Source organism: Pelodiscus sinensis, chromosome 6 (assembly GCF_052426305.1).
Source record: "Pelodiscus sinensis isolate ZL-2025 chromosome 6, ASM5242630v1, whole genome shotgun sequence".
Taxonomy (NCBI): Eukaryota; Metazoa; Chordata; order Testudines; family Trionychidae; genus Pelodiscus; species Pelodiscus sinensis.
Window position 1 is genome coordinate 48598291 of NC_143057.1, and position 25022 is coordinate 48623312.

Below are 25022 nucleotides of genomic sequence, written 5' to 3' on the forward strand. Positions count from 1 at the left end.
GTACATATGGCTATGGAATGTGAGGGAGCTGAGGGTTCAGGGGTTTTTCTGAGTAGAAAGATAACTTGGAATAACAAGGCCAGTAAAAAAACAACAAATTTTTTACTAAAATCCTTCTTGCTTATTCATGGCTGGAATAAAACAGTTGGTGAAGGAGAACTGGACTTCATTCCATTGCTTAGTGCTCAGCAATTGAAAAAGAAGTATAGGAAATTACAGGACATTTTGTCCCCACTGACCAAATCATCTGGGAATATATACAATGCGCCCAGTTCTCGGCTGCAGCTCTATTGACTTCAGCAGTTTCGCTCAGGTACACCAGCAGAGAATTTGGCACTGTGCCTCTTGCAGCAAATGCCATTATTTTGAAGTACTCTGCATACGTAAAGCAGCTTTTAATAGCTCATGTTCCACAGAAATTGCTGTAAATCCTGACAATCTTTCTCTATTCATTGAAGACATCTGCTAGTCCTTGAGCAATTTATGCAAAACCAACATAGTCATTACAATGCACAGCCCAGCATAGGTGTGAATGCAAATCTGCTGAGGTCAGTTCTTTGTAGTAACAGCTTCACTTTTTTCTAGTGGTGACAAAGATCTTGTCTATATTAACAGTTCAACAAGAGCTGATAATTCCTCTTTCATTTCTTAACAATCAAAACCAGAATGATTATTTTCTTCATCAGTATTTCCTTCAGGGCTCCATACTAGAGCCAGTATTGTGATCTATGGAACAGCCTCTCAATCAATGTCTTGCCACCCTCCCCACTATAAAGAATTCCCATTGCATATGATCACACCAATTAAAGCAGGCCCAGTCTTAAGAGAGTGGGGAGGGCTAGTGAGATAATACTTTGCTGGACAAAACCCACCTCTCTTAACTGACCCATATTTTGCAATGTTTGTGATCTGAAGTCTCATTCCCTTGTCCTTGCATAGGAGGAGCAGGGCTTAGTGCATTGTGCTTGGTCCATGAACTTCCACATCTAGATTTAGGCACTTAGGCCCAGATCTGCAGCCTAACTCTCATTGATTTCAAATGGGTTGGGCATCATCTAACCACCTTTTGTGGATCTAAACATTAGATACAAGTGGAAATGGTCACAAATAAAGGTCAATGGGACCTTTGGGTGCTCTGCTTCCAGGAGTTTTTTGGTTACTAACTTTAGGCCCCTCAATTTGGAAATATTGGTCTATGTGACCTGACAAAGGCCACAGAGGGAATATTATTGTATCATTGCAAGGGATTCATTAGTGCTCTAGAAGACCATGCTGCTTGTCAAGCTATTGACTGGCCCCCTCCTGGTAGCCCAGGGGTTCCCAAACTTTTCATGGTTGTACCTCTGCTGATCTCTGTTTGTGCCCTCCTCCCCACGAGCTAAAGCCAAGAGTATGGCTGTGGCCACAGGGAGACGGGACCGCAGGATCTATGAAGGTAAGGGAGCCGAGTCTGGGGCTAGAGCGGGGAACTGAGATGCGGGCTGGGGTTGGATGGTTCTCCCTTCCTGCCCAGCCCCTCCCACACACCTCCAGACATTTCTTTAACCCCCTCCTCTCATCCAGGGGGCAAGGGCCACAGCTTGGGGACTACTGTTGCAATTAAATGAGCTGACATAGCTCAACAGAGGACAACTTATGGGGGCTCTATTGCCATCAGTAGCAGCCTGGGTGGTATTGCTCCCTGCCTCGGGAACTAGGGTCAGTTTTCCAAGGGAACTATGAGGTTTCTCAAGGTAACGGCTATGTTTCTATGGACCCTAAAAGCCACTCTTGGGGGCTGTAAAGTAAATAAATTACTCGTGACCTTTGAAGAAAAATCAGACACAAGTTTTAAGTCCTAGTGATCAGTTTGCATTCCTGTTATGGGAACAGATTAACCTTAAAAAAAAAAGTTGAGATTTTACTTTACATTTCTAGGCCATTCAAAGAAAGACTGATAGCAACTGGCTGTTGCTCTGATAGCCCCCCAGAAGCCAGCTCTGTCTCCTATGCTGTATGCTGAAAGACGTCACTCTTTACTGTACAGCAATATTAATGAATTGCCCTCAGAACAATCAGTAAAGCTGAACTGGTTTCAGTAATGTGCTAGTACAAAATGTTACTTTATTAGCAACAGCAACGCAAATCACTTATAACAAATACTTGTTCTGGCTCAGCTGCAATTTGCTATGATTGTTACAGTGTTTTTTTTGTGCTGGAGCTATAAAAAGCCATGTATTCATAAAGTTCTTTTATGAGATTAGAAGTCAAATTATGATTACTGACAGGTACCCAAAAGCATAAAGGAGCAGTTCCAAGAACGATTTTGTATGGGATGGTTTGCAGGGAAAAAACATGACCTAGTTTCCAGTAAAACCTGATATGAGTTTATGAAATGTCTCTCTTGCATTCATTATAACAGGATTTAAGAATCGTGGTTAAAGTACACATGCAGGACATTCTATTACCATGCAACACCCTACAATTAGAAATTACCTTTATGGATGGTGGTTAGCGTCCTCCCAGTATTTGGAACACTCTGTGCACTTCTGTGCAAAGATCTATCATTTTGACAAAAAAGCTATTTAATGGCTACATTATTGATGTGTGATCTGCTCTGAGCAAGGGGTAGTGTGTCATTGTGCTGCTTCAGGAGCGGGCTGGAAAATAAAATGTGATTTGGAGAATTGAAATCTGCCTGCCCATCTTTCTCACTGTTCTGGAAGAAAGCAAGCTGAGGGCTTGTCTATGCTGAATACTACAATGGCATAGCTACATCTCTCAGAAGTGAGAAACGTCCAAGCTCCCGAGAGATGTAATTCTGCCAACCTGACTCCTTGTGTAGACAGTGCTAGGACAATGGAGGGATTCATTGCAACCTAGCTATCCCCTCTCAGGGAGGTGGACAAATGACAGTGATGGGAGAACCTTCCCATTGCTGTCACAAGTCACTATATTTAGAGCCCTGTGCAAATACAAAATTTGCATCCACAAAGTGAGCTGTGGATACCTGTGGGTATAAAGCAGGTGTCTCTGGATTTGCAGGGCTCCAGCTATATTGAAGTGCTGCAGGAGCATAGCTGCAGTGCTGCAGCTATCCTGTTGGACCTTTTAAGTCTAGATTTACCCAGTGACAGGCTTATATCTCTGACACTATACATAATCTTGAGTATTGGGGGTGCAGACAGGGTTCCACCCATTCTTAGCACTGTCCTACCCACCAGTGTGGTGGGGAAGTGGTGGCTTTGGAGAACCTGCTTCCCCTCCAGTGCTGAATCCCATGGGAGCAAGGAGGCGCTTTTAACTTCCTTCACGTGCTTGCATGCACATACAAGGCTATCAACAATCTAGGGAAAGGGAAAGCAAGCATTTCATCTTGGTGCAAGATACAAGCCTTTGCCAAGGACTCTGTTTTGAATGGGAGTTTTGTGTCTGCACGTTATTGCCTATGAAACTTGTGGGCACAAATAGGCAGCTAGCTGTCAAATGCATCCAATGAAGTGTGGGTGCAGGCACAACAGTTGAAGCTAAAAAAGTCAGAGCTAGGTTAATAGAAGAAATATTTTGTTGGCCCAGCCACCAATGCTGTCAGCATAGGCAGTGTCTACACCAGAGTTTCTCAAAGTGGTCCACGAAACCACTTTGAGAAGCATATTAATTGGCTGCACCAGTTAATTTATTTGCTGGCACCATGGCCACAAAGATTTGCTCCATTTCACCATTTGCAGCCCAGGGGAGTCATGGGAAGTGGTGGTGTGGGCTAGTTTTCACGGCTTCCTTTTCTGAAAACGGTCAAATGGAGCCAATAGGAGCCATGAGGCTCCGTGGCCACGGTACCGGTAAGTAAACAAACCGGTGCAGTCAGTTAAGAGGTTTCTCAGAGTGGTTTCTCGGACTGCTTTGAGAAACACTGGTTTACATTGAAGTGTGATAGTGGTGCAGTTGTGCGACTGTAGTCTTTTAAATGTAGACCAGCTTCAAGGCTGTATCTTTCATGAATTAGTAAGCTGCAGAGTGACTTGGTTCATGGCATTGTTGGGGTGATCTGTGGGACCAGAAGCATTGCCAGACTAGGGCAGGCAGAGCGCATGATTCTGGGGCTGCAGTGGGGCTTCTGGGGAGAGTCCTTGGTGGCAGCAGGGTAGAGCATAGAACTGCTGGAGAGAGTCCCTGGTGACAGCGGGGCTGTTGTACGGAGCATGGAGCTCTGGGAGTGGGACAACTGGAGAGAGCCCTGTCAGCAGTGGGGTCACTGGGCAGAGCACGGAGCCCTCCCATGTGGCAGTAGAGCTGTGGGGAAAAAGTGGAGCCCTGAGTGACAGAACAACTGTGGGAGGACAAGGGGTTAGCAGAGCCCATGGGGAGAGCAGAGCCCCAGGCAGCAGTGGGTGGCCAGGAGGAAATGTGGAGACCTGGGTGCATTGACCTCCCTTGGTCCAGCAAATTCTCTGGTCTGGGACCAGTCAGGTCCCAAAGGTGCCGGACCAGGGAGGTTCATCCTATATAATAGTTGACAGGGCTTGCAGCTCCTGGCCATGCCCTTTCTGCTCGAGGCCCCACCCTTCTGGGGAGGCCCACAACCACTTCTGAAATTTGTGTAGCAGTCCCACTTCAAAAATTATTGCCCACCCCTGCTATAGGTAGTGCTTGGTGGCACAGGAAAGATTTCCTCATGCTAAGGACAAGTGGCAGCAAAGGGGCCTCACAGCCTCGGGTACCCCTGGTACAGTGTGTACATTGTAGTACATGGTAGTAATCTGTCGCTGAGTTATGTAGTCTATACAAATGTATATTTGTCATTTATATTTCTTTCCGTACAAAACAATGAAATGGTCTTATCTGGAATACCGTGTATGGTACTTGTCATCCACAGAAACTAAGCCACTCCACACTGGACAGGGAAAGATGGAAGGAAATAGTGAGGGAGGCATCAGACAGCAACGGGTGCTGAGCCCATGGTTGTTGATGATGATGATGATGATGATGATCTCATCGAGAAAAGGCTGTTGCAGAATTAGAGGGGTTTCAGAGAAGGGAAAAAAGAATAATCCAGAATCTGGAAAAAGTCACATAAAGGAAGACTCAAAAGACTGTGACTTAACTTTAAGAAAAAGATGAAGAAGAAAGTACATGATTAAAGCATATAAAATAATGAATGGGATAATGAAGAACTGCCCCTGGAGACAGATTTAGATTTCTGAATTTATGATTCATGAATTTAAATGTCTGGCATCTACTTCACACTCTTGTCCATTCCAACCCATCTGCTGTTAAATAACAAGAATGACATTCTGCTCTTACTGAAACCAAAGGGACGCCTGCCATTTGCTTCAATGGATCCAACATTTCAGAAAAGGATTCTGACCTGAGCCTTCTCTTTTGGACTCCCACAAAAACAAAAACAACAACAAAAACAAACAAACAAACAACCCCCCCCACCATTCCTGCATTTTCTATTTCTCTCCTTTTACCTGTTGACCATCAATATTTCCTCTCTCATTTCCCCGTAACTAAATTCCATCTTGTCTCCCCATACAATTTCCCATGCCCCTACCAATTCCTGTGCCCCCTTTGTTTCCTCTGAACCACTAATCAGACTCAGCAAAGAGCCATATATCTTCTTGGGAACTGAAAAGGTTGCCATTTCATCCAAATGTGCTACATGGTTTGATAGTCACTCAGTGCACTCACACTCAGGAGGAAGGAACTGCTGTGTTCTGATCCTCACTCTGCCACCAATTTGCTGCATGTCAAATCATGTCTTTTTGGCTCAGACTGACAGTGGTAAATTTCCACAGCTTCTGGATGATATTATGGAGATGATAGCCACATGCATTGCAGGAATGACCCTAACTAAATAGAATATTTGGTTTACCCAAGTAATATATTAGGCAATGGTTATAAGCTTAACTTCTGAGAAAAGACATTTCAGCTTCAGATGCATGCTTCCTTACATTTCCCAGTGATTTTTACCAACTAGCATGAAAAATGAAGCAAGATTGATTTATGTAGCAGTGATAATTTACCAGTAATCTATCGTAAGTGCCACCATTTAACAGAATTTATCTAAAAATCTCAGTAAGATTGCTCACTTATAATATATCATTAGTTTGATAGAGACTAACAAGCACTTGCTTGGTATGTTCAAAGTAGTGATGGGTTCAACTTTTCTGAGAGTGTTACATTACTGGCACTGCACATTTCTGAATTATATCTTAGGCTTAGATTTCCCCTCTCCCACACACAAACACACACACTGGGTTGAGCTGCAGTTCCTGAAGAGAAAAGCAGACAGTGCATGAAGAATAATGTTCTCAAGGCTTTATTTTGACCTGCATGTTCATGTTGACCTAAATGATGCAAAATGTAACTAATTAATGTACCTTTGACAAAATGCCCATTGAGGTCAATGAAATCAACCAGTATAAATATTGTGATCACCTCATGGGGATTGCTTGTAGTTTAACGTGGCTTCATTTTTCTCAGAAGGGTCATGAGGATTGTAAATGATTTGTCCTCAGTAGGTCAAAGTAGGAGATACATTTGGACTTCAAAAAATGTAAACAACTGCCGCCTGGGAAACAAGGAGGAAGAAGCCATTACTGATATTCCCTTTTCCTGTGCCTTTTAAATTCTCACTGTATTTGGGGAGGTGGGAAGGGACTATTTTCTAAAAAGGACTATCAGTATGAAAACTAGGGATGGCAAGAGTCAATTTTTGTTTTTGTTTTTTAAAAACCAATACAAACAACCCACAGCTGAAATTGCTGAGGCTTGTAAATGCTCACGAACTTCTCCCTCACCACTTTCATGCCACTCTCTATTTTCTGGTTTTGCCCAGATTGCAAAAGGACATAGGGCACTTTGGGGAGAGGCAGAGGAAGGGTTTTCTCTTGATAATATTTGCTAGAACCCAGACATGGAAATTGTGCACTGGGACTTCCAGACCAATTTCCAGACCCAAGTATTTGGATACAAACTTGGATTCTATCTGCAGACTGACTCCTTTCAGCCTTGAAGACTGTGACACTCCTGAGTTTTCAGGACACATGATTTTGCAAAACAGGTTTGGGTTGCCAGAGTTACTATCCACTGAAGTTTTCCACCTAGAATTTCATATTGATCTGAAATACCAAACCTGACACTTTTCATCATCCCATCCATCTTCATAAGCCTCCTCCCCACAACAAACTTGAGCTAACTGAGCACACTAGTTATTGAAATATTTAACAGGAAAACTGTTAAATACTTCACCACATCAGCCTCTGGAATCTTCAGGGTGCTGAATGGTCCTGTCCCCTGAATCTGCTCTTCAAGTGGCAGTAAGCTGTTTCCCATCCCTCACCATCTGGCCTCTGTTGGGATGACATATGTGGTTGAGTACATTTATTCTGCTCTCCAGTATCTTCTGGGGGTTCTGGGCAGCAAATATACCATTTCTTCTCCCTATACTGCACACACCTGCTGGATCTTGGATCTGCCTTTTAATCTAGGGCTGAGAGATACTCTACAATGCATTGAGCCTAAATAAATCTCCATTTGTGGGGCATTATTTGGCCTAAAAATTTATGATAGAGGGGCTAGGGTCTCTTGGGGGAGATGATGTATTGTCTGGGGATGAGCTGAAAGTTCTTTAGGAAAACTGAAATATGCTTCAAGATTAGCATGATCCTTTGAGAGTTTACACTGCAGTGTAAGTTCCTAGCTTGAAATCAGGCTCATATCGAACCCCCCTTGCATCTACACATAAGTCACACTTGCCCAGAGGTTTGACTGAGGACTGCAAGACTCCACAGGATGAAGAGTCTGAACCTGAGGCAAACTAAGAGCTAGATCAAGCCCTATTGGGTTGCAGTGTGGATGTATTACCGTTAGACTCTTGCTCTGGGAGTCCACCAAAAGTATTCCACAATCTCAAGGGCTAATTTTCTTTGTTCTCTGGACAGTCATGTTTTCCCCAATGCACAATGGATAAAGGACTAGAGGAGCCAGGGTATTATGAGTGGTTCAACTCAGGTTCACATAATACAGGCAGTCCCCGGGTTACGTACAAGATAGGGACTGTAGGTTTGTTCTTAAGTTGAATTTGTATGTAAGTCGGAACTGGTACATATTGTAGGGGAAACTCTAGCCAAACATTTCTCCAGAGCTCAGTTTTATTCTCCCACACCTCACTTCCCTCAGTCCTTTATTCTCAAGCTGAGGTGTCTGCTGAGAAAAGCCGCTCCGGTTTGCTGGGGGGGGGGGGGCGCTAGCTTCGCGTCCCCCTGGTGTGCTGGGGGGAAGCAGCTAGTGCGGGGTTGCCTCACCCCGTTTGTAAGTAGGGATCTGATGTAAGTCGGGGTATGTCTACACTACAAAGTTAGTTCTAACTAACAGACGTTAGTTCGAACTAACTTTAATAGGCGCTACACTAGCGCTCCGCTAGTTCGAATTTCAATCGAACTAGCAGAGCGCTTAGTTCGAACTAGGTAAACCTCATTTTACGAGGATTAAGCCTAGTTCGAACTAGCTAGTTCGAATTAAGGGGTGTGTAGCCCCTTAATTCGAACTAGTGGGAGGCTAGCCCTCCCCAGGTTTCCCTGGAGGCCACTCTGGCCAACACCAGGGAAACTCTATGCCCCCCTCCCGGCCCCGGACCCCTTAAAGGGGCACGGGCTGGCTACGGTGCCCGTGCCAGGTGCAAGCCTGCCAGCACCCAGCCAGCAGACTCTGCGCCTGGCACGGCACAGAGCCACCCACCCGATGTCCCCCAGCCCACCCCCTCTTCCTGGGACCAGGCTGGCGGCTCCCGGGAGCTTGCCCTGGACCGCAAGAGGCGGGCACCTTCCTGGGCTAGTGCGGACATCGTGGACCTCGTCCACGATCTCCGCACTAGGCACAGGAAAGTGGCCGTCTAGGGCAGGAGAGCTGCCAGCCTGGCCACCCAAGAGCAGGTGTGCATGAAAATCAAGGGGGTCCACTGAGACCCCCGACCCTGAGCCCTGAGCTTACAATGGCCGTCCTGGGTCAGACCAAAGGTTCATCTAGCCCAGTAGCCTGTCTGCCGACAGCGGCCAACCCTAGGGACCCTGCAGGGGATGGACCGAAGACAGTGACCAAGCCATTTGTCTCGTGCCATCCCTCTCCAGCCTTCCACAAACTTTGGGCAGGGACAGCACTCCTACCCCCTGGCTAAGACTACTCCATGGACCCAACCTCCATGACTTGATCTCACTTCCCTTTCAACTCTGTTCTAGTTGTAGCCTTCACAGCCTCCTGCAGCAAGGAGTTTCACAGGTTAACTATTTGCTTTCTGAAGAACAACTTTCTCTTACTAGTTTCAAGCCTGCTACCCATTCCTTTCCTTTGGTGTCCTCTAGTCCTTCTTTATGGGAACTCAGGAAGAACTTTTCTGAATGCACCCTCTCCACCCAACCCCTGCTTTTAGAGACCTCTATCCTGTCCCCCCTCCGTCTCCTCTTTTCTAAGCTGAACAGTCCCAGTCTCTGTAGCCTTTCTTCATCTGGGACCTGTTCCCAACCCCTGATCATGTTAGTTGCCCTCCCCTCTCCCAGCCTTTCTCTTCCCCTCTCCCATCTCCTTTTCCCAGTCTCCCCCAGTTTTGTTCAATAAAGACAGAGTCAATGTTGGAAGAAACGTTATCTTTATTTTGTACATCAATAAGAAGGGGGGCTAGGGAAGGGTAAGTGGAAGGAGGTGAGGGAGGAATGGGGCACGAGCCCCCGATGGGGAGGACTGGGCTGGCTCTGCGGGCTTCTGGGGGTGGAAGCTCTCCTGCAGCCCCCCGATTGCCCCCTCTCCCCAGATGGCAGCCTGCGGCAAGTGCAGCCGGGCTGATGGTCGAGTGGTGTGATGTGCCCAGTGTGGGTACTCCGGGCACTCCAAGCCAGAACTTCTTTGCAAGCGGGGCACCCCTGAGAACTGTGTGTCCGGGGTGGGGGTCGGGTCCCTTTAAGCGCAGCCCACGGCTAGCCTGAGACAGCATCTCCATGCTCTAAGTCCTCCTTTTATGCCCTGCCGGCACTGCTTCCGGCCATCCTTAAGCCCTGTTCAGAGTCCACTCAATGTGGACTTGCTAGTTAGAATTAGCAAAACGCTAATTCGAACTAGTTTTTAGTTCTAGACGCGTTAGTTCGAATTAGCTTAGTTCGAATTAACTAATTCGAACTAAGTTAGTTCGAACTAACTTTGTAGTGTAGACGTACCCTCGGATCCATGTAATCCGGGGACTGCCTGTACTGCGTAAATGCCAAAGCCCCATGTTGAGGCCTTGGGATCAACAACTCCTAACCTGGGTTACAAATGAATGTAGATGTTCAGGCCCTAGGTTAACAAACTCAGGGTCTGCTCACTTGAGTTCTCCTAACTCTGGGCTTACACTGCAGCGTAGGCACTCTCCGTGAGTTGTTCTTTCCAACTGAAACCAAAAATCCAAGCAATTTAACTCAGCTCCACCTTAAACCTTTTTAAGATCACCCATCCCACCTTTAAAACTTCAAATATCTTCTCTGTCTTCAGTATATTTCAACAGCGTGTTAGTCAAATGTCTGATTATACTTGTATGGAAGCATTTCCTTTGCACAAGTCCGTCAGGTAATTTTCTATAGCAGCTGGATATTTCATGTTCTCTTTGTGTGGGCCTTTAATAATTAGTAAATGATATGAGTCTGCAAGGTAGGAGGGATTGAAAAATGGAGAAAGTATGGGCATGTCTACACTTGCCATTTAAAGGAGAAAAAGTCCCATTTTTATGCAAAAACCATGGGAGCGTATACACTTGTGAATTACTTTTTGCAATGAACCTCAGAAATTTCACTGCAAAAAGAAAACCACCTCCATGAGAGGTGTACAGCTCTTACCAGTGATGCTTTTGCAGTGATGTGCAAGTGGAGACATGTTCCAACTGTTTACAAAGATTTTAGCCTTCACAGGCTGTTGAAAGTGTCTGGGTGACCATTCTAGCCAGTACCTCTGATGATATGTAAACAGACATTCACCCCTCCCCCTGTAAAGCTCTGACACTTTGAAATTTCCCTTCCCATTTTCTTAGCAATTGCTCAGACTGTTCCATTGAGCAAAGGATCCTCTGCTTGAAACAATGCTGAGCTACAGGTTGGGGAGAGGGAACTATGCAAGACTATAGAATGCTTTGTGATCACAAGCTCCTCTCTCCTTCCCAAGAGATCAGAGCTGGAATTGGTGCAAATGTGAACACTCTCTGATTCTGTGGAAGTAAGTGATACAGAAAACAGCACTTTTCTTTTACTGGTTCCCTATCACCAGTGAACCAGAGAGTGGAAAAATCTCTGCAAGTATAAACATAACCTCAGAATGTACCAGGATAGTGTGCTTCTATTTCAGAGATCTCAGATTAACAGCTGCTTAACTCCTTTCTTCCCTCATCCCATTTCCCCTGGGAGCTGTACATTGCAGCTCTGAACCTCTCCTGTTCTCTGACCAGGAAGTCTGTGACCTGACCCTAATCTGACCAGAACACACAAACAACATTAAATATTTAGCAGGGTGACAGGGACCCAAGGTTTGATATCTGGAAAAATATATGAGCCCATTAGCGGGAGCTTATTAAATAAAAACTGGCAATAGATTATCTATTTCATCAGCTAGGGAATATTGAGGAATATGTTTTTCCTTTGAACCCTACAAGACCAGAGGGACCTAAGACCTTGATTAATCCCTTTTCCCCACTGCAGAAGGGGGGAGGAGGTGCACAGTAAGGCTACGTCTACACTGCACAGTTATTTCGGAATAAGCTATTCTGGAATAGTTATTCTGAAATAGCTTATTTCAAAATAGCACATCTACACTGCAGGGAAGCCTCAAAATTAGTCTAAGGCAGGCTTCCCTAATAGCAGGTATGTCTACACTATGGTGTTATTTCAAAATATCTAATTTCGAAATAGTTATTTTGAAATATCTTATTTCAAAATAATGTGTCTACACACAAAATGCATTTCGAAATAGTGCATCCACACTGATTGGCATGCTGAATCGCATTTAGGGCCGGCTAGAACTGGTTCTGGCCCGACATCAGGCCAGGAGTTACTTTGTGTGGCCTGAGGCTGAGGCTATCTGAGGCCTGTGCTTAAAGGGACCCCTCTGGACAGCTGCTTGCTTGCCTGCTTGCAGGTTTCCCTGCTTGCTTGCCTACCTCTCTGAGGGACAGCAAATCATTATTTTCTCTGTGTGCTCTGGTTGACCTCACTTGGAAAACCACAGCACTCTGCAGCATGGAGGTGGAGCCACCCCTGGGCACTCTGGTGCTTCTTTTGGACATATTGTTGTGAGCTTGGCTGCACTTTCTGCAGGCTGCCTCGCAGGATCTGCAGCAACCCAACCCCCGGGCCATCTTCCAGACCCTCCTGGGGTATGTGGAGGAGCAGCTGCAGATCCTGGACACCAGTGTGCCCCGCCACATCTGGCGTCTGGACACCAGCACCAACAGGTGGGACCGCATCATCCTGGAGCTCTGGGGAGAACAACAATGGACCCAGAACTTCAGGATAAAGAAGGATACCTTCCACGAGCTCTGTGAGTGGTTCACCCCTGCTCTGCACATGGGGCCCGCCATTCCCCTCCAGAAGCGTGTGGCTATCGCCCTCTGGAAGCTCTCCGTGCTGGATAGCTAGCGATCCATGGGGAACCAGTTTGGTGTGGGGAGATCCACTGTTGGAGCGGATCCACTTGCCTGGGGGAGAGGGAGAGGTGCAAGGAGGGAATGGGCTGCCCTAGGGAAAAGGGGGGGAGGTGTTGAAAGTCCTCTCCACGGGCGGGGGGGGGTGTTGTTCTGTCCCACCCGCACTACAGACTGCCTACGGTGGCCAGAAAGATGCAGGGGGAGAGGGGATGCTCCTGAGGAGTGGGAACACAGGGCAGTGGTGGGGAAGGAGCACTTTCAGCCACCCTGGTACCCCAGTGACTCTCAGTTTTGTGTGTCCCTCTGCAGGTGGTGAATGCCATCAACAGAGTGCTTCTCTGCAGAGTCATCCACCTTGCTGATGTCGACACGGTCATCGAGGGCTTTGGCACCTTGAGCATCCCCAACTATGTGGGAGGGGGGCTATCGACAGGACACACATCCCCATCCATGCCCCGGAACACCAGGACTCCCTCTATATCAGCCAGAAGGGATACTTTTCCGTCATCCTGCAGGCTGTGTCTGACCACCGGGGCCACTTTGTGGACATCAATGTGGGCTGGTCCGGCAGAGCTCACAATGCACACATCTACTGCAACTCCTCCATGTGCCAGAGGGTGCATACTGGGACTTTCTTCCCAGACCGCCACATCAGGGTTGGAGATGTGGACATGCCTGTTTGCCTGGGGGGGGGGGGGGGGGAGGGATGAGGCCTATCCCCTACAACTCTGGCTCATGAAACCCTACACGGGACATCTCAACCCTTCCCAACAGGCATTTAATGGGCCTGCATCATAGTGGAGAGTTCCTTTGGCCGGCTGAAGGCCCACTTTAGATGCCTCCTCACCTGCTTTAGATGCCCCCTAAAATGATTAGGGGGCTGGAGTATATGACCTATGAGGAGAGGCTGAGGGAGTTGGGTCTGTTTAGTCTGCAGAAGCGAAGAGTGAGGGGGGATTTGATAGCAGCCTTCAACTTCCTGAAGGGAGGTTCCAAAGAGGATGGAGAAAGGCTGTTCTCAGTAGTGACAGATGGCAGAACAAGGAGCAATGGTCTCAAGTTGTGATGGGAGAGGTCCAGGTTGGATATTAGGAAAAACTATTTCACTAGGAGAGTGATGAAGCACAGGAATGGGTTACCTAGGGAAGTAGTGAAGTCTCCATCCCTAGAGGTGTTTAAGTCTCAGCTTGACAAAGCCCTGGCTGGGTTGATTTAGTTGAGATTGGTCCTGCCTAGAGCAGGGACTTGATGACCTTCTGAGGTCTCTTTCAGCTCTGTGGTTCTTTGATTCTATGAGGCAGCAGAGGCTGGAGCAGAAGAAGGAAGCAATCTCTGCACCAGGGTCTGCAGGTACTCGCAGATGGCACGGCCCTGGGCAAGCTGCTCTGGCCAGATCTCCCACTGGAGCTGCAGGTCTTCCTGCACCCAGTAGTCCAGGGTACCATGCAGGCCTCACAGTATCCCCAGTTGCTGCAGCTGGTACTCCTCCTGGTTATGGGTCAGCCTGCGGAGTGCCCGGGTGCAGGAGGCTGTCCCAGGCGGGGTGGTGTGCCCTGCACTCACAGCTGGTGCGGCTGTGGAGAAACAAGAGAGGTGGTCAGTTATCCCTGGGGACACAGTGGGTGCAGCCCAGCCCCCCTTTGCAAGGCAAGGATGACAGTTCTCCGCACCATCAGTGCCGATGTGCTTGCACACAGGCCATGTTCAGGATGTCCTGCTATCCCCGGGAGTCGGAGCTTGCCTGGGACTGCACCCATCCCCCTGTTCTGTATATAGTGTGTGTGTGTTTTTGGAATGTCTCAGTTACTTGAGACTCTCAGCTTTCATTAAAAAGGGTGCATTTTCTTTTCATATCAACAGAGAATTGCAAATGAAAATGTGACCCCTAAAGTTATTAAAAATCACAGGTAAATGAAAAGAATCTATTCTTTTAAAGGCTTAAACATCATGAGAGTCTAATGTGCAATTTTTATTGACGGGTTTGTGGGAGTTTGACTCATTATTTTTGGGTGCTCATAGTTGGCAATAGTGTGTGGGATGGATGGGGATTGGTTCGACCCATTTCAGGGAATGTTTTTGGTGCTAATTACACCTTGAACCATGAAGGTGACAATTCTAGAAGCTTCTGGTGCCTTGTTTGCACCACAGTGTTCAACAGTGCTAATGCAACCTACACTTGGAGAATGCAGTTCTTTGTCCTTCTAGTGCTTGATTTGCCACAGAGTAATAAATCTACTACAGCTGCCAGAACCTCTAGCTCCCTAACACTCATTTAATTATTTGGGATTTAGGTGGCTAAATACATCTGAGTGTTTGGGTCTCAGTCCTTTAGATCTAGTAATAGAGGCTCATGATTGTGAAAGACCTGCTGCAGGGTTAGTATCCTAAAACTGTTTTGAATAAAAGTGAAATAGAACCAATGACAGTTTTAGAGCAAAGTTTCCTGATTGAAGACTTGGCTAGTGGGAACTCACAGTGAGATTCTGTTTACAGTAAACTAGAATGGAAATCCTAAATTACACCAGTGCATGAAAAGCACAAGGGGCAATTCCAGTTATTGTGAACTTTATCTGTTTATAGCTTTGTCTTTCTATGAAGAAATAATGACTACACTTCGATTTTGGTTTGCTGGTACATCCTGTTTAAAATAATTTCTTCTAGACCAAAAGAAGATAAGCAGTTCAGTGAAAATGCCAATTTTCACAAAACCACCAAAAAACCAACCACCCAATCTGTGAAATGATTGAATCTCAATTTGTCACTTAGAATAAATTGTTAGTCATCTGGTCTCCTGTAACAGAGTCAGTGCTTTTTTGATCATTTGCTGTGAACAAGAGTGACACTTTGGAATCTAGTCAATGAATTTTATCAGTGTGTCATCACCACGGGCAAGTGGGTATAAGATCCCAGGCAAAACCCAATGATGTGAGAAAAAAGAATAGAAGACAAAATCCCCAGAAGACATAAGATAAGGTCACTTCTCTGTGTAGATTCCAGTAGCACTACCTCACTTTGTTCAGGAGCACAACTTTTCTGAGAATATTACTTCTGGGGGGATTTTTGGGGTGGAGAGGGGCACATGTGTGGGCACTTACACCTATTAGGGGCATGTAATGGACTATTACCATTAGAAGTTTGATGTGTGATAATATTAAACTTAAAGAATTTTCTAGATAGGCTCCTGTTCTGCAACCCTTATCCAGCTTTTGATATTGTCTCTCACAATATTCTTGCCAGCAAGTTAAGGAAGTATGGATTGGATAAATGGACTGTAAGATGGATAGAAAGCTGGCTAGACTGTTGGGCCCAATGGGTAATGACCATCGGCTTGATGTCAGGTGGCGGTCAGTTTCTAGCGGAGTGCCCCAAGGAACAGTTCTAGGGCCGGTTTTGTTCAACATCTTTATTAATGACCTGGATGAGGGGATGGATTGCACCCTCAGCAAGTTTGCAGATGACACTAATCTAGGGGGAGAAGTAGATAAGCTGGAGGGCAGGGATAGGGTCCAGATTGACCTAGAAAGATTAGAGCATTGGGACAAAAGAAATCTGATGAGGTTCAATAAGGACAAGTGCAGAGTTCTGCACTTGGGAAGGAAGAATCCCAAGCATGGTTACAGGCTGGGGACCAACTAGCTAAGTAGCAGTTCTGCAGAAAAGGACCTGCGGATTACAGTGGATGAGAAGCTGGATATGAATCAACAGTGTGTCCTAGTAGCCAAGGAGGCTAATGGCATATTAGGTTGCATTAAGAGGAGCATTGCCAGCAGATCTAGAGAAGTGATTATTCCCCTTTATTCGGCTCTGATGAGGTCACATCTGGAGTACTGCATCCAGTTTGGCCGCCCACTATAGATAATATGAGGATGCTTTGGAGAAGGTCCAGCGGAGGGTGACCAAAATTATTAGGGTGCTGGAGCACATGACCTATGAAGAGAGGCTGAGGGATTTGGATTTGTTTAGTCTGCAGAAGAGAAGAGTGAGGGGGGATTTGATAGCAGCCTTCGACTTCCTGAAGGGAGGTTCCAAAAAGGATGGAGAAAGGCTGTTCACAGTAGTGACGGGATGGCAGAACAAAGATCAACGGTCTCAAATTACAGTGGGGAAAGTCTAGGTTGCATATTAGGAAAAACTATTTTCACTAGGAGGGTGGTGAAGCACTGGAATGGGTTACCTAGGAAGGTGATGGAATCTCCATCCCTAGAGGTTTTTAAGTCTTGGCTTGACAAAGCCCTGGCTGGGTTGATTTAGTTGGGATTGGTCCTGCCTTGGGTAGGGGGCGGACTTGATGACCTCCTGAGGTCTCTTTCAGCTCTATGATTCTATGTGGAATAGTACACAGTCTCTCTGAGTCAATAAGAGATTACTCATGTGAGTAATGGTTTGGATATTACCCTGATGATGACCATGTAAGGCTACAGATGGACAGCAAGATTGCAGAATGAGAACTGCGCAGAAAAAATGCTATCCCTTTAACCACATGCTACTAAGTTTTCAAGCATACACATTTAAGTTAGGGTGCCAGTCAGCATCTGGATATATAAATATTCTTACAAATGTCTCTTGCTTTTCCTGCTTCTTTTATCTCTTCCAGCCCTGTGTCAAAGCAAAATGCAGGACAATGTAGCACTTTAAAGACTAACAAGATGGTTTATTAGATGATGAGCTTTCGTGGGCCAGACCCACTTCCTCAGATCAAAAGTGGGTCTGGCCCACGAAAGCTCATCATCTAATAAACCATCTTGTTAGTCTTTAAAGTGCTACATTGTCCTGCATTTTGCTTCAACTACCCCAGACTAACACGGCTACATTTCTATCACCAGCCCTGTGTCAGGAACTTATAAACACTCAGACTTCCTTGCACTTTTTCCTGGCGTGAACGTCCATCACTTTGCACATCACCCCTCATGGCCTGTAGTTTCTGTAATGTTTCATCTTCATGGAGAAGGCGGAAGCAACACCAAGGAGTAGTTTTGAAGTGAAAAAAAGGATGGAGTGGAGGCCTTGAGAATAACCTGCAGTCCCTTAGCCTCCATTCTGCTTCATTATATAGGGACAACAAATGACTTAGAGAAACCATAGGGAAAGGTTTTCAGTGTCTTAAATCTCATCCAGGAAGCTCAAGACTGAATTCTATTTCAGCATTATAAGCTGGGAATCATGCCCTGACAGATATGGTCTCTGATGTGCCCAGATTTCCACCCCTCTAACCCACCAGATGATCAAATGGTTTTGAGTAGGGTGCAACTGCCAGCTCAAGAAGTTTGTTTATGAGCAACTCTTGAATGTGACATCTCTTCAGCAAGAAGCCCTGTGGGTCTCGCACTATTGACATAGGTGGGTCTTTGTTCACTTTTGCCTGTGCAACAGGGGAAGAATTTTCACAGGCTTTTCTAGCTATCAGCAGGGGATGCCTGAGGCAGGCTGCGGCAACTGGCACCCCAGGCGGAATGCGCGATCGGTGCCCCTGCCTGCACGGCCGTCAATGGCGTGATGTCATCATTGGGTGCCCTGGGTGCCATGTTGAAGGCAGCGCCCTAGGCGACTGCTGAGTCGGCTTATACTCATGGGCCGCCCCTGGCTATCAGCAATGCTGGTTGTTAACAGTGAGTGCTTTGGACATGTCAAAGAACCCTTAGGGTGCTAACCCATATGCCATAGAAAAATACTGTCTACAAAACCTGCTGTGTTCAAGCAATGGGTTTTACATAATAGGGACAAAATAAATCACAAAAGGAGAGTTGCAGCTGATAAGATAAGTGCACAAGGCTTCGCCAATCAGAAATTTAGATAACCTTGAATAGTCATTTGTTTCTTCTCTTGTGTGGTAGAACGGAGAGGATATATTCTGGATCAGTTTTTGCCTTTGCCTGGAGAGAACAAAACAACAAACAAATTTTGAGGCACAATGGATGATAAAAGTACATAAAGTACATTTGCCTCCTACTCAGAGGAAGCCCATGTGTAGAGCTGGACAAACAATATTGAATTTTTAGATGTTTGGATGGAAAAATGGACAGGTTTAATGAGAACTCCTGCAAAGAAAGGACCTTTTTATTTTTTCTGTCTATGAGAATGACTGTGCTGGCAGTGGAAGTGCTACTGTTATGGGACAAATCTTTAAGTGACAGCAAAGTGCAGGAAAGCTTAAATCACAACTATGTATGTCCCCGAGGTAGATGTGGCCCAATAGGGCTATCAGACAGTCTCTGTTAAACTTATCCATAAACATTTGTCTCTGCCATTACTGTTACGCTGAAACTCGTCACAGACTTGGTTAAAGCTGATGGGAGTACTAACCTGCAGGGCTTGTCTACATGTGACAGTTAAATCAGATTAAGGTAGGGAGTGATAAATACTCCCCCCACACGTGTACACATACAGCTGTTCCTGAATGACTCCACTCTGATTCTATCATAAGTGATCACAGGTGAAGTTATTCTGGGAACAACTGTTCCTGAATAGTTCCACAAACCCTAAATTTCTTCACAAATTGTGTTTTTTGTTTTGCCAATAGAAAACTATAGTACATATTTTCAGCCCAATTTCATTTTTCTGAACACAATTTGCCGCCAGCAAAAAACAAAACCCAAACTCAGTGGGAGCAGATGATGCTTATCACTGTTGGGGATATGTCTACACTACAGAGGAAGATCGAAGCTGCCACTGTCCATCTTCCAGGGTTTGAATTAGTGGTCTAGTTAAGAGAGCTAATTCGAAGTGAGAGGGGCACTCTGGTCAATGCTGGTAACCGTCCAGGAGTAAGGGAAGTCAGAGGAAGAGTGTTCTTCCTTTGACTTCCTGTAGTGTAGGAAGCCAAAAGCTGAGGTAGGCTACTTCGACTTCAGTTATATAATTAATATAGCTCAAGTTGTGTATCTTACTTCGTCTTTGTCCTGTAGTTCAGACATACCCTTGAAGGCCAGGCCATTCAGCCTATGTCGCCTCTACAATGCCACAGCAGCATAGTTGCAGCTTCTTTCATCACTGTAGTTAATCCACTTTCCAGAGATGGAGAAGATTGGACAGTACAAGCATTCTTCCATTGACTTACAACTGCTTACGCTGGGGATTAGGTCAGTGTAATTACCGTAAATCAGAGTATATAACCCGTGGGTTATACATGTTTTTACAAACCCCCCCCCCCCCACCCACCGTGGGGTATACATGTCTGCAGGGTATACACATTTATTTTTACTCACGGGACCTGGGGGCTCTCCATTCCCCGCCCGGAGGAGGGTGGGTTGTGCCTTGCTGCGGCTGCGTGGTGCCTGGGGGTGAGTGCGGCTCCCCTCCTGCAAGCTGGCCAGTGCACCTGCTCTGTGCTCTCTGCTCCCCTGCCTGGAGGAGGGTGGGTTGTGCCTGGGTGCGGCTGTGAGGGACCTGGGCGTGAATGCGGTGAATGTGGTGAGTGGATGAATGCAGGACCCATGGGCTATATATGTCTGTGGGTAATCTAAGGGTTCTTTTACCCAAAAAAGAAAAACCATGGGTTATACACAGGTGCGTGTTATACACGGGCGTGGGTTATACATGGGTGCGAGTTATATTCGCTAAACAATGGTACATTGGTGTAGATTTCTCATAACCAGAATCGACATAGCTGGGTTGACTTAACTTTTTAACATACACCTGGCTTTAGTTAGCCATCTACGTAAGGATGCAGGGGTACGTCTACACTGCTGAGCTATTTTGGGACACTGGAAGTATCCCAAAATAGCTTTTCCACATCTATTGAAGCAGATCTTTATTTTGAAATAAATAACGGGTGGCTTATTCTGATGTCCTGGTAACCCTCGTTCCACAAGGGCTAAGATGCATTTTGGAATAGTAAATTATTTCAAAACTGGGGGCTCTGTAGACAGCGCCAAATTATGAAATAAGCTATTTCAAAATACACTCGAAATAAACTACACAATTTGTGCTGCGCAAACTCTGTAGCTTATTTCGAACTAAGGGTGCTGTGTAGACATACCCTAGGAGACTAACATTTTAGGCACCCATTTTTAAAAATAAACCTTTCCCTCAGTGTTAGGAGGGCTTTGTATAGCTCACTATTAAGTTTCCACTCAGCAAATTAAAAAAAAAAAAACTGGATGAATTTCCAGCCTGAAGAAACAGCTGCATTTCTTCTTTATTATAGCAGAGCTAAGCAAAATACCAGAAGGCACCAGGTAATTTAATAAGGTAATTGCATGTAAGACTCAAGCTAATTCTACTACAGATATTTGAATGAAGCTATTGTTTTAGACTGCTGCTTTGCTAAGAAAGGATCCTTTAAAAGACCATGGAATTTAATGAAGCCATCTTAAAACGCAAAGATTATTATGATTTGATTTACAGAATTTAATATATTTTTCCAGACAAAATTGGCTAATTCTTAAAAGCAAATAAGCAAAATTCATTTTTTCTGGGATCAGCACCATTCTCACCTTCTGTGGGGTGGGGTTACTTAGTATATTGTGGCACAAAAGTTCTAACTTGTAGCATTTTCTACCAATTCCATAGGAGTTTTTATTTTTATTGTTAATGTTTTTTTAGATTTTAAGAAGACAGGAAGTTAAAGAAGTGAGTTGTGGATTTAACTCCTGCACTTATCTTCATAGTGGCTGTTAGTGAAAATGCACATTCTGCAAAACATGAGCACTCACAACTTAGGGTTTGGGGTGGGTGGGTGGGTAGGTTTGGCTTCTGCAATTTAAAAAAAAGCATAAAGAAAATCCAAAGGGACTAACCTGGTTTAGTCATAAGAAAAAATGACGAACATAGAAACATTAAAATCGGCCAGTCTGGATTGTGCTGTTGATGTCTCTCCTAAACCTTTTATTAACACCTAGGTCCCTAGCTTACAGCAAAATAAAGGCAGAGTTTGTGAATGCCAAAGAGGGCAATAACAGACACAATCTTTACAGAGAAATGAGTTTCTTGGGAGAGAGCGCCTCATGAGATATCTGATTCACTTTCAGGGCATTCTAACATGGTCTCCAACAGGATCTCCATCACAAAGTAACTATTGCAGCTTAAGTCTCAGAGTCTGTATCTGAAAAAACAAAAACAAAACAAAAAATGAGTAGTCTTGTGGTGCCTTAGAGGCTAACAGATTTATTAGGGCATAAGCAGCTTAGTCACATTTTCACAGATTTAACATTTTATATAAATACTGGAGACTTACCTGGTGTTGACCAGGTCCTCAGAGCAAGGATCTGGTGTGTGTGTGGAGGAGAGGGGGAAGGAGTCAGGGCAGGGCCTTGGAGATGTGGGGGGCTCTGGGAAGGAGGCCAGAGGTGTGAGGGGTGTGAGTGTCAGGGTTGGGGAGTAAGGAGGGGCAATTGGTGGGAGTGGCTGCCATATTCTCCCCGGGGCAGGCCTGGAAGATACAGAGCACATACCCCACCTGCTAGTTTGTCCCTGGAGTAGAGGGGGGTGGCTGCACACCCTGCCTGCTGGATTCTCCCCAGAGCCTGGGCTGGGATGGTGATGGGACTGGGGCAGGAGTGAGCTGCACAGTCCAGCTCCATTGGTGCCCCCTGGTTCTGGGCCAGAGTGGGAGCCACACAGGCCAGTCCTGCTGATGATCCCTGTTCCCATCTGAGGATCAGAGGGGGGACCATGAAGGCTGGTGCTCCTCATGCGTGGCCCGGGGGGGGGGGGGCGAACTGAGAAGGGAAATGTACATCTTCCTTGGAGGTGCTTCCTGGTCTGGGGGGCAGAGAGGAGGCTGCACAGGCTGGCTGGAGGCAGGTGCACTGTGTGGCCCAGTGGTGCTGCGGGGGGGGGGCGGGGCTGTCATTCCTCGGGGTGTCTGTGGGTGGAGTTGTGCTGCCCAGCCCCAATGGTTCTTGGGGGCAGCATGGCGGTAGGGCCAGTGGGGCTTCCCACCCCCTAAGCCTTTGTCTGGAATTGTGACTGAGGTCCAGCGGGGGAAGGGTTTGCAGAAGGTGGGCCACTTACTTGGGCCAATGGCCAGCAAAATGGTAAGCACCAGCCACAAGCACATCTGGCCACTGTCTTCTTTGTTCAGCCACCCCTAGTGGTCACTCTGTAGTATAACTGTCCCTCTGATCAGCACAACCAAACGCTGCCCTAGTTTTAAGTTAAGATAAGAGGAAGCTGCATACCAAATTTCATGATCCTAACTCTTACCGTTTAGGAGGAGCTCTTGAACAAACAGACTCGCAGATGGATGGACTCCCAGGCAGACAGATAGATGCGCAAATCAGATAGATAGATAGATAGATAGATAGATAGATAGATAGATAGATAGATAGATAGATAGGAATAAAGGGCAAGGAGGCTGACTTTGATTTCACACCAGCATGATTGATTTTTTGACCTATGACTGATTTACACAGGTATCAGCGAGAAGAGTTAGACTTGATAGTTCTGTCTAGTTATATTTAGACAAATTCCTCACATGAAAAGGAATTAACACTTTTATACGTCTATGACTTCTTTAAGACACCTTTTGAAAATGCATCACCAACTTTATACCACCTCTTTCTGTGTATCTATATATCTTTATTAAAATCACAGACTTTGATTCTTCAGTATGAAAAAGCCAGGTATTAGTTGCATAGGCCTCACTTTTCAAGATGTGGGATAGAAAATGGCCTTGTTATTTTGCTTGTTGTCTGCTAGTGAGTACAGTAGCAATTTCCTATGATTTCTCTAAGGGTACGTCTAGACTACCGCGTTTTGTCAACGGAAGTTTTGTCGACAGATACTGTCGACAAAACTTCCGTCGATAATTTGCGTCCAGACACATGGAGTTCTGTCGACAAAGCAAGCCGCTTTGTCGACAGAACTCCGTAGTCTGGACGCAGTGTTACAGGCAATAACACCTTCTGTCGACAGAGTTCTGTCGACAGAAAGTGTTATGCCTCGTAAAATGAGGTATACCAGCGTCGACAAAACCGCGGAGTTCTGTCGACGTTATGTCGACAGAACTCCGCGGTAGTGTAGACGCTGGTATTGTTTTGTCGACAAAAGTCCACTTTTGTTGACAAAACTAGGTAGTCTAGACACACCCTAAGATCCAACATTAGTGCTTTAGCCCAAAGAAAATAAATGCTGATCTATTGGAAAAAATGAGTTGTATTCCACTGAAAACTCATTGTGGAAACTTTTGAATATGAAAACAGCAACATGCAGGCCTACCCCAGAACAATGATTTAAAGGAAAAAAAAACAAACTTCTTTGAGTTAAGTACCCGAGCAATACCAGGTAAATATTCTAGTTTAAAATTATATAACAGAAGAGCAATGAAACAATTGATCATTCTTGGTCTTTTGGAAGACATAGTATTGCACAAAGACACTTTTTAAAAACAGGCAATTCTTCTCAGGTGACAGAATCACTATCTGTATTCTCATGTGGCTCAGTAATGAGTAGCATGGTTTTGGGAACATTGGCCTCACCAAAAATCCACATCTTCCCTCTGCTACAGAGATATATGCTAAACACAACTTGTAGAGACCTATTTAAATGTAGTCATTTTGAGAAACGGGCTTCAGAAATACATAGTATCGTGGTGGATGAGGAAACAGAACAGAAGACATACACACTCTACATGTAGCAACACATTGCAAGCCCACAGGGAAATAATATCAGACATGGAAATATATTGACTAGCAAGTCTAAGGGAACACACATCTGAATTATTTGGCTGAATTTCAAGAAACCCAAATCCAAGTTAGGAGAAATACCTAATACTCTTAGGGTACATCTACACTGCATAGCTATTTCGGGATATCAAAGGTGTCACGAAATAGCTACCCTGCATCTACACAAGTCTCCTCTTATTTCAAAATATTTTTCGAAATAACAGGTGATCTATTTAGCCATCATGGCAGGCCTTATTGAATAAGGGATAAGGAATGGCTCAAAAATAGCCTATTTCAAAATAGATTTGAAATAAGATATGCAATTTGTGTTTAGAGTGCTGTGTAGATGCACCCTTAGTGTATTGGAGGTTACTTGACTAAGGCTATGTCTACATTGCAGGCTTCTTTTTGGAAGAAGCTTTTCCAGCAGAGATCTTCCAAATAAACTCCTTCCGAAAAAGAGCATCTACACAGCAAAAGCGCATCGAAAAAGCGATCTGCTTTTTTTGAAAGATAGCTTTCACACTGAATGGATGCTATCTCACATTTAAGCTGTGATTACTATGGACGGAGTGGCCACCAAAGCACCTGTGCTTTTTTCCTCTTTCCTCTTTTTGTGAAAGAACTCCCTCTTCCCTGTCCACACATGCCTTTTTCCGAAAGAGTTCTTTCAGAAAAAGGCTTCATCCTCATAGAAAGAGGTTTGCCAATTTCAGAAAAACCCCTCTGTTCTTTCGATTTTTTTTCTGAAAGAATGCGATTGCAATGTGGACATAAGTGAA